This window comes from Melanotaenia boesemani, chromosome 2 (genome assembly GCF_017639745.1).
Source record: "Melanotaenia boesemani isolate fMelBoe1 chromosome 2, fMelBoe1.pri, whole genome shotgun sequence".
Lineage (NCBI taxonomy): Eukaryota > Metazoa > Chordata > Actinopteri > Atheriniformes > Melanotaeniidae > Melanotaenia > Melanotaenia boesemani.
This window is the reverse complement of record NC_055683.1, coordinates 4,377,592-4,387,833: the sequence shown is the minus strand read 5'-3', so window position 1 is coordinate 4,387,833 and position 10,242 is coordinate 4,377,592. Positions and strand designations below refer to the sequence as shown.

The 10,242-nt window shown below is 37.2% G+C and overlaps 1 long non-coding RNA gene across 2 annotated transcripts; it reads left to right on the top strand.

The window, feature by feature from the left end:
* Positions 1-381: 381 nt before the first annotated feature.
* Positions 382-2,532, top strand: LOC121651048. 2 transcript variants are annotated; one of them, XR_006012384.1, is made up of 3 exons: positions 382-1,199; positions 1,866-2,019; positions 2,186-2,532. It is a non-coding gene; the product is annotated as an uncharacterized LOC121651048 (long non-coding RNA). The 2 variants fall into 2 exon arrangements; XR_006012383.1 differs by having other exon boundaries at positions 1,831-2,019.
* Positions 2,533-10,242: the final 7,710 nt, after the last annotated feature.

Genomic DNA, 10,242 nt, shown 5'->3' with positions numbered 1-10,242 from the left:
GGGAGTTTTTTCTTTCCACTGTCGCCCCGTCAGTCCAATGGATGGGGGATTGGGTTGAAGTCAAGATTTAATTAAATCTGTTTTCCTTAACAAGGCAGTTATGAATTGGCTCAAACTGAATTTCTGGTTCCAAAAAGATCAAAATGGCCACAGTCAAATGTCAGATTCAGTGCTTCAAAACAACAGTTCTACATCTTCATCTTCATCTGCGTCATTTGAATTTTCAACCACTGTGGCAGTCTGAACAGGCTGCCTAGTTTGGTAAAATCAACAAAAGTTCACGTAAAGTTTTAAACCCGTGAATTTCTGACCCAGTGTTGAATGACTGGAATTTTATCATTTTACTTGTTCAGATATAGAATTTAAACGTTTGCGGCCCTGAGTTGTTAGAAACAGCAGATTTAATACTGTTGCTGTTCTGAATAAAGAAATAAGAAAATTCCCATCACAGTGGTACTCAGAAAAATTAAAAATAACCGGTATTAACATCATTAATCGCCTTGGAGCCAAGAATTTTCCAGCCAGCTTACCTGGTGCAAGATTTTCTGTCTTGTTTTTCCTTCACTTAGTAGATAAAAAATGAATTCATACTGACATAATAAGCAAATTTTTTCTTGTGCAGATATTCTATTTGCAAAGCTTGAGCAAAAACGTCTGGACAAGTGGAGAAAACTGAGACTAAACCAAACCTGCAACTGGTTGAAATAACCACCAATTTATCTGGTGTTTTCAAACTTTGTAGCTAGACTCGACTCTATAAGATTTTCACTTATTCAAAGTTTTGAACAAGTCCAACACCATCATGATATACCTGCTGCTCCAGGAGTTTTGGTACATACAAGTTCTTAAGTTCTTTCCCAACAAGGAAGACTGAAGGCAGGTGATTTATAAACAGCTTCTGCTTAAATGATTCTTTTCTTTGACAAAGCAGCACTTAAGATCTATCCCAAAAAGAAGTCATATGGTTGCATGGCATCACTAAAACGTCTCACTCAGACATCAAAATGAGACTGTAGGATGACGATGAGTGACGGAGGTGGCCTGTGCAGTCATTAAATAGGTTGCATCTTCTTCTTCCTTTTATGAGCCGTATGTCAGCTGTACTGCTCTACACTGCCCCTGGGTTTCTGGTGGTACTACTCCAATGTTCTTTCAGGGAACAGAGTTACAAGGCCCTGAAAACAGCCTAAATCACGCAAGTAAGTGATGCAGAAGATGGAGAAATTGCTCTGTAGCCATCTTTAACATACAGCATCAATAGTCCTTGAGGATTTCTCAGAATTAGCGCTGAGCGAACAAGTATTTGTTGTGAAATTAAAAAAAGAATTGTGTGTAGGGTTTTCTCCAACAATCTCCACATCAGACATACAGTTCGCCTAAATTCGGCTGTTGTGCCATTCATGGTTAATAAAACACAGCCTTTTTACACATGCCACTGCATAACTTAAAGTTCGAGACCCAGTGTTCCAATTAACTTTAGCAGAAAGTGAATTCACACACATTTCTTTTTACTTTATGACAGTAGAAGCTAAAACAACCTAACATGTCTTATGAGGACTTTACAGTTTTTAAAATATAGCTCAATAGATAGATGACTGAAGGACCTGACTGTATATATATATATATATATATATATATATATATATATATATATATAAATATATATGAGTAAACCAGATGTTAGCATTTTTTCACTCAGTGGCTGAAACTGCCTCTCGTTGTGAAATACCTGCACAATTGTGGGTTTACAGACATTATGATTGTTATTGGCTCAAAAATAATAAAAGCCCTTTTTTAGCAGCTACCTTTTTTCCCCCTGTCCAAATAAAGGTTTATATGGGCAATCCTCTCGTCCCCCCACCCAGAAATGTGTGCAGCGCCGGCCCGGCTGCAGGTGAGCTGTAATTAAGCAGAGAGCAGACATTATGGAGCAGATGAGCTGCAGGAGACACACAGCAGCAGCTTTCTGCCATCTGATCCACCAGCAGCAGACACGTTGCACAGTCTGAGGCTGGCCAAGTAAGCCTCTAATTCACTCCTCCTCTTGCTCTTTCACAAACACACACACACACACACACACACACACACACACACACACACACACACACACACACACACACACTGCAGTTACCTTCCCCATTATCCATGTGTCTGCCTGTTTCTTTTTATTTTTTTCTTTACACAGAAGAGGCTGGAATGCAGTCTGTCTGTCAGGGTGAAAAAGAAGCAGAAAAGAAGAAGAAAGAAAGGAAAGCGCCACCTCATCATTTCCCGGTTCAACCTCCAGCTCTGATCTTCAGCGTCACTAGCATCTAGATGGAACACACATCTACCTCAAAAGCTTAATTTGAGGATTTATTATTTTCTGTTGACTCAATCAAATGATTGCAATCTGAAGAATGTCCATGTTTATGAGCCATTCCAATGCTGTAATATACGATAAGTAATTTATTCAATAAAAATGCTTGTCCAAAGGATTCAACACTAGACACTTGTACTGTATAATACGACATACAAAACAAAATGTGTGCTTTACCCTAGTAAAAAGTGACATGTCAATTATGTTTAGTGTAGAATTTTAAGGGGGGGGTTAGTAATATTTTAGCAGCTATGCTTGCATTAAAGTCTTGCAAAATATCAAATAAGTTTGATGCTATTCACACATCAGAAAGGATCAGAAATTGTTGGCCTAGCACATGTTAAACTTAGCTTACCACAAAGATTGGCTGCAGTTACCAGTTGTGATTAAAATGGTAAATTATTAGCTTTATTCTTCAAACTTTTACTTAGTTTATACACATTAGAAATAACATGTTACTAAGCCTAGTTTAAAGGTGGAGGAATCGGCTTTGCTAGCTGATTCTGTCTCTTTGTGCTAATGCTAACAGCTAACCTGTTGATGTAGCTTCGTATTAACTAAACTGATAGCTTCTTTTCTTTTAACTCTCTGCAAGAAAGTAAATATGACAAAAAATTTAAATATATTCATTCAACAGAATTTAACATAGTGAATGAAATTAGTTTTGGATGTTTATAGTATTTGGACCATAGACTGAATATAAAAGATGGACGGAGCCTCCGTGATGTCACCCGTAGGTTTCTGAAGAGCTGAATTTAAGTTCATTGGGCGGTTCCCACTGTCGCCATCTTAGGCGGCGTCCCGCTAGTCATTATTCACGGAAACTCAAAAATGGGCAAAGAGGTGGAGCTAAGAGGAGGACTGTGAAAGTGGGGGTGGATGATTGACACCCATCAAACTCCGAGCTGCCTGTAGCTAAGAGCTAACTGGGCCAGCTCGGACTGAACGTGAGCTAACCAGCTAACGAAGGTAGGTGGGCTAAAGCTAAGGCATGCTATTAGCCGGCTAAAAACTGTGCTACACTCTCCCTTCTTGCCGCGGATATTGGATACCTGTCAATCAAAAGGACACGCCCCTAATTATGCCAAATTTCAATATTAAATAACATCCAAATGGATGAGTTAGAAAAAAAATTCACCCCCTCACAGTTGTCATGAAGGTAAACTTGACCCATTAATCCTAAAATGGATTTTTGTTCCAGACTTAAACATGTTTATTTCTGCTGTGAAGTTGGTCTTTTTAACATGGAAGTCTATGGGGATTTGCTTTGTTTTGGAGCCTCTAGTGGATGAGGGGGGAACTGCAATTTTTTTCACTTCTTCACTTTGGCTTCACGTTTTACTGCCGGAGGTTGCCACTTGGTTTGGAGGCAGCTTGATTCTTTTAGTAGATGCTAAATGCTGTTATTCTAATTCTCACTTTACTTCACTTAGTTCATAAACCTTATTTAGCATGCAGACATTATCTTTATTTAAATAAAAAAATGGGGGATTTAAGAACAATATAGACCCACCCCCCCCCCCCCCCCCCCCCCCCAAAAAAAAAAAAAAATAAATAAATAAATAAATATACAGATAAACTAAAAATACTGGTATATGTTTAGAATGTATCTTATAAAAGTACATTATTTTGAAATCAGCCTTGTAACTGTAGGATAGTTAGCAGGCTTAGCATTTTCTATGTGCAGTATATTGCTTATATCGCTTTGCATATATGTACAACAGTATGATTTTTTATAGAAAGAAATATTCATAAATCAAAAATGATATCTAATATTAAATGTGAAATAAGCTAAATGAAAAATTGTCCTATTTGTGCTGATGAACATATTGATTTATTTATTATGATATGGGGCAGGACTCATCACTAATCTAGAAAGGTGTACTTCTGTGTGGTACATTATGAAACTGTCTTTTCTTCCTGGAAAAAACCTTCCAAACCTTAACTTTGACATTTTTGATGCTTAAATGTGCAACAGAGACTGAATGCGGGAAGCAAAAGCAATACAAAACAAATATTCATTTTCCACTTCAAGTAAATTCAGACAGCAGTGTGTCAGGTGGAGAAGAGCTTTGAGGTCATTTAATGTTAAATTATTTTCCAAATTACTCACACCAACCACCTGCAACTTCTAACTATATTGTTTTAAATATTCAGACATGTTTGAACATTTGAGAGAAGGCCTTCTACACAATTTATATTTATCAGTGTACATATATTAATTTATTACATTCTGAACCCACATTTAAAAGCTTTTTCAACATGTTAGTACATGTTATTACATATATCATAGCATTTGCAAACCAGCACAGGCACTCAGCCAAACATGAGTTATAGAAACACAAAAACCGCGACTACATCTTGTTTCTGAATACAGCATAAAAATGAAACCCTGTGATATTTGGAATAAAATGGCAGTGAAAGCATCTGGAACACTGAATTTAGAAAACATGAAATTGTAGGTTTCAAACAGCAGGAATTAAAGATATGAAATTCCTTGGCTTTTCTAAGCTGTTCTGAAAAGGTTGCTGGTCAAAATAAGACCCAACAAACCAGTGAAACTCACATTTTTCATGCTGTAGCTGATAATTATGTCCTTTTTTTTTCAGCCAAAGAAATAATGTGATCTAAATGAAAGAGAATATAGTTTTATTTATTTTCTACTTTACATAAAGCTTTGACTCCAAAACGTTCTTTCATGCAAACATTTTATTTCAGAATCAGAATCAGAATCAGAAATACTTTATTAATCCCTTTGGAATTCCACAGGGAAATTTGTGAATTTGCAAATCTGTGTGTAATGTTTTAAATTTTAGGGTGATATTTTTAGCATGTTTAGATGTCTGATCAGATCTATACAGCGAAGTTGACATAAGTATGAAGTGATTAGAGTGCACTGCTGAGCTGTCATCCTCCACCACCTTGCTATTACCATCACATCCACTTGGAAACAAAACTTCTTTTGCTGTGCCATGAGCTACAAAGTTGGGAAGATCTAGTTTTTCTTATCAGTAGCACAGTTTTATTCTCCAAATGTTCTCAAACGGTGGCCCTGAAGTTTGGCCCCCAATAAATGGATTAATGGAATCAGGTTCATTGTCCTGTCTGCACAGTCACTGCAGTGAAGAGCTGATATCTGTGGTGTACAAATGGCCGAAGTGATGATCCCCATGCTTTACTGAGGTGTTGCTTAGACAGTCTGTTTTTAAACCAAATGCAAACAGTCATAATTTAAGGGATCTATTGAATCACCTGTTAGTCTGCACCGTCCACAGCTGGCTGATTCATTTTTAATGAAGGAATTCTCCACGTTGTAGAGGAAAGAGAAAAATTGGCTCACTGTCTGTGAAAAGAAGAAGAGTGGAATTCTTTTTCATGGAAAAATCTCTCAGAACGATCCTGAAGAAAGGCCGTAGCTTTTCCCTTTCAGAAACCACGAGGTATTTAAACACCGTTCCTTCATGAATCTCATGAATTATCAACAAGCAAAAACGTTACTTATTTACATCCTCATCATATAACAGAGAGCCATGATGACTAGTTTGACAGACCTTGTAGGAAAACTGGATTGATATAAGAAAATCATTGAAAAGTGGTTTAATTCTACACATGATAAACTTATATAATGTGTTGTTACAGTTTATTGTCCATATAGTGCAGTCTAGTTCTTCACTGCAAGCCTCACCCTGATCTGTAAGCAATAAAATTATTAATTTGCTAACATTCAATTCAGACTGAATAAACAAACTTTGTTATGGTAATAAAATGACTGTTAAGTTTTACAGCTTTGTGTGCAAAAAATGAAGAAACCAAAAGTGAAGTTTTAATATTAATAATAATAATTATAATAACAACAACAACAATAATAATAATAATAATAAATTCCAAGATGCAAAACTTCATACAAATGCACATGCTTGCACGGTGGCATGGTAACATCGCGGCCTCACAGCAAGAAGGTCACTGGTCTGAGCCTCGGCTGGGATGTCTGAACAGTTTGTGGCGTTTGCATGTACATTTATGCCCCCGGGTCCAATTGGGACCTATAATGGCTAACAACTGGACATCAAGGTAAGTATTTGTACCTATCTGAGGGCCTAAAAGGCATATGTTTATGTTTTCAGTGGCTGGAATGAATGCTGGAAAAAACAAAACAAGAAAGAAATGGTTAAACAATCTTTAGTCGTAGATGAAGGCTTCACTCTTCCCGTATACATTCAAGGTAAATTTCAATTAAAGACAGTATAGTTGTACAGAGGAACTTGTTTGACATTATCCTCATTTTTATTGCCACTGTGGCTGTATCTCAGGAGGACAAGCAGGTTCCCCCAACCCTACATATCTAAGTTTCCTTGGACAAAACACTGGAATACGAATGTGTATTTGATGGAGAATAAGCTTTACTTTTCTTTTGAGCTGTGGTGGGAAACATTTTCTTTTGTATCCCTATATATCCCTATATATATATATATATATATATATATATATATATATATATATATATATATATACACATATATATTTTAGATTACATGATGGAGAAAAAGACATCTTCAATGCTCAGAACTCCTGTGCTCTGTGGCTGCTATTACAATTGTCATGCTGCGTGTCTAAAGCATGGTTAAACTACAGCCACATAATGTGCATTAATTACTCCAAATAAGTAGATGTTATCTAACAAGTTTTATCTGCACTAAAGAGGTATTCATTCATTCATTTATTCAATAATTCATTTATTCAATAATTCATTCGTTCGTTCGTTCGTTCGTTCGTTCGTTCGTTCGTTCGTTCGTTCGTTCGTTCGTTCACACAACCCCACTTTGTCAGTAGAGTTGTGTGAATTATTTTGTGTGAGTATTTAGTGTTTCACCAGCAGCAGATGAAGTGGAAGCTGGTCTATCCGCATCTCAGAACCAAGAAATTAAACCTTATTATTATTGTGGGTATTAATGTTACAATGTGCACATTCATAACATGCATTATGGAAATTTTGTCCAATTTAAACCCAGACTTTCTCCATCAGGTAATTTCAGAATTTTGTTTTTATTATTATATATTATTATTCTAGATGTACTTTGTGAAGAAGTGATTTGTCTATTAAATAATCAGTTGTACTTTTGGAAAGTTTGTATACCATCCTTTTTTAAAACAGTTTTGCAGTCACATTTCCTACAATACAGCATGAAGGTCAATACCCTAATGATGACAATGACAAACATGGATTGCTTTGCTAAGAAACTCTATAGAAATCTATAATAAACCAAGTTAACTGTAACTTAATTAACCAATTCAAACTAAGTCGGTTGATGAGGATTGTGCTGTTGTCATTAACCTTAATTTCTCTTTGACTTCTCTTCTTCTTCTTCTTTTTGATATCTGGGGCCTTCCTGGTTCTAGTTCTGCTGGAAATTTTCTTTCCTGTTAAAAGGGAGTTTTTCCTAATAACCTAATCTAATAGTGCATTCACATTAGCAGTCTGGGAGATTCCCCAAACTTTCACACCTTCCTTTTGTTTGATTTGTTTTCAGACCAACACACGACATGCACTTCTAACAACTGCCTGCTCGGGGTGATAGTAAACGACCACTGACCAGAAAGAAAAAGCAAGAGGAAGAAGAAAACCTGACTCATCAACTAGCCAGGACCACAAACAAAAGTTCTTTACCCTCAGCCAGCTGATTCACTGCAAGTAAAACACTAGGTTTCTACTGTCTTGATGTTTCTGTTTCCAGTATGAGCAGCAGGAGAAGCAGCAAGCTATCCAGTATGTTGCTCTTCAACATGTTCTGCATTACTTCCTCTGTTTGGTTCACTGAATGGTCCATTTGCTTTCACACCATAAGTAAACCACACCAGAATTCACTTTCAAGTGAACTGAAATCCCTGGTTTTCTAGTCGACCAGAGTTCACCTCTTTGGTTCACACTAGAGGGTGAATGAGTGTTCACACTACTCAAAATGAACCTTACTATTTGTGGAAGTGGATCAGAGTTCATTTAAAGCAAAGGGCACGTTCACATCAGCTTTTTTGATTCGAATCCTGATCCGTTTGCTAGGAAAGTCCACTTTGTTTGCGATATTGTGAATGCACAAACCATCTGATTCGGTTTAAAGAAGTGGACTCATCCTGTTTCCACAGGTGAATCTTGGTCCGCTTCCAGTAGACCAAATACAAGAAGCGGACTACAAAGCATAGTGCATTGTAGGTTCAGTGCAAGGCATTGTGGGTAAACACAACTACAACTTATGTGCGTGTGAGACAATAGGTGGGTCTGGAGAGGACAAATGGCTCGTGGTCAGACGTGAAAGAACTCTGATAGAAATATGATCATCCAAAGACCGCTAGGATCTGATGCAGCTCCATGTTTTGTTGTTTTGAGCTAGAAATGGAAGTTGCCCTGCATTAGCCAGTTTTCTTCTTCGTTGTGTGTCTCGTCTTCTCCTTCAGCAATTCTTCATGTAGTGGCGGTGAGGGAAACATGTTATTTAAAAGGTCTGATTCCTTTGAGTAGTGCAGCATGGACACAAACTCGGTCTGGAAGAATGTTGCACCCCCCCAACTAAACTGAAGTCTAGTAAACTATCCTGGTGTGTCTCCTATTTGACCCCTAACAGAAGATTTTACACAGTTTTTTGGTTTCCTTATCTTGGCATTGTTTTTATTTATTTTATTTTTTTTATAAATTGACATTATAGTTACATTATAACTGGACTGCAATTAATTGGACGGAATATGTTTATAACTTGAATGTATCTTTAAAAGTACCTTGATATGACTTCATGGTGAACTGGTGCTTTATTCAAGTTGGAGGAAAGATGAACCATAAGTGATAGAAATGTTCTTTACACTCATGAACTGCATTATCATCAAACTTTTACCAAGATGTGTAAAACATCCAACATGGATAATATTCTTTATCATACAGGCTTGTAATTACTCAGAAGTTTAAGGACCAGAATTAATAACGTCCAGATCCAACATCATGATTTCTTTGTGAAATATCAATACGTTTAATATCCAGTTTCAATCCCACATAAGAGAAAGATCTTCTCCAATCTGATGCATAAAAGTTAATGCCGGACATCTGAGTACCGGGAAGCAAACCTCCAGTAAGCTGAGATGATCTGTAATTCAAGCTAGAGGTGGAGGAAAATTTCAAATCTTTTCTGTGACTTCACAGCTTCTAAATGTGCCCAAAATGTTTATGTAACTTCAGAAAAAGTAGGTCACACTTAATTTTGAAATGCCAAGTTGCCAAGAACTGAAGAAACTAGTCGTACGAATGATGAGCACGATGAAATGAATTAAACAGGTGACACCTTTTTCAGGCCAGTGTTGATGAGTTTGTTGATATATAATAATTCAGACACCATCTGGCAATGATGCCTCCAGAAAGTCTGCTGCAAGCTGGGTTAGGGTTCCCTAAAATGTGGTTATTAAGCTGTTTAAATCACTATATCTGACAACATTATGAATTATTTACACAGTTTTTGTTTTCCAACATATTTTATCATCAAATCCAAAGTGCTTAGTTAAATTTATTAGTGCAGTCTTGCATGTCAGCTCATGAGAGATGAGCTAAATGGTTGAAACAGAGCAACCAGAAAGGTAAATGATAGGCAGCTGTCAGTCCAGGTGTTTGCTCCGTTTGCTCTCTGCCGCTTTTCTTGCAGCAGAGGTAGGTTAGGGGGAGAGGCAGCGGTGGTGGTGGGCTCTTAAACCATCACTTTGTCTTATTCCCAGCTGTTTCCCCTTCAGGAGCGACGCTGTGCCGACTTAAGTTTCGACTGCATCGTTAAAAACCAGGACAGGAGGGGAGGGGGTGGACAGAAAAAATGCAGAGTGGACGAATGACAACAGGATGCAGAGAAGGTAAAAGGATG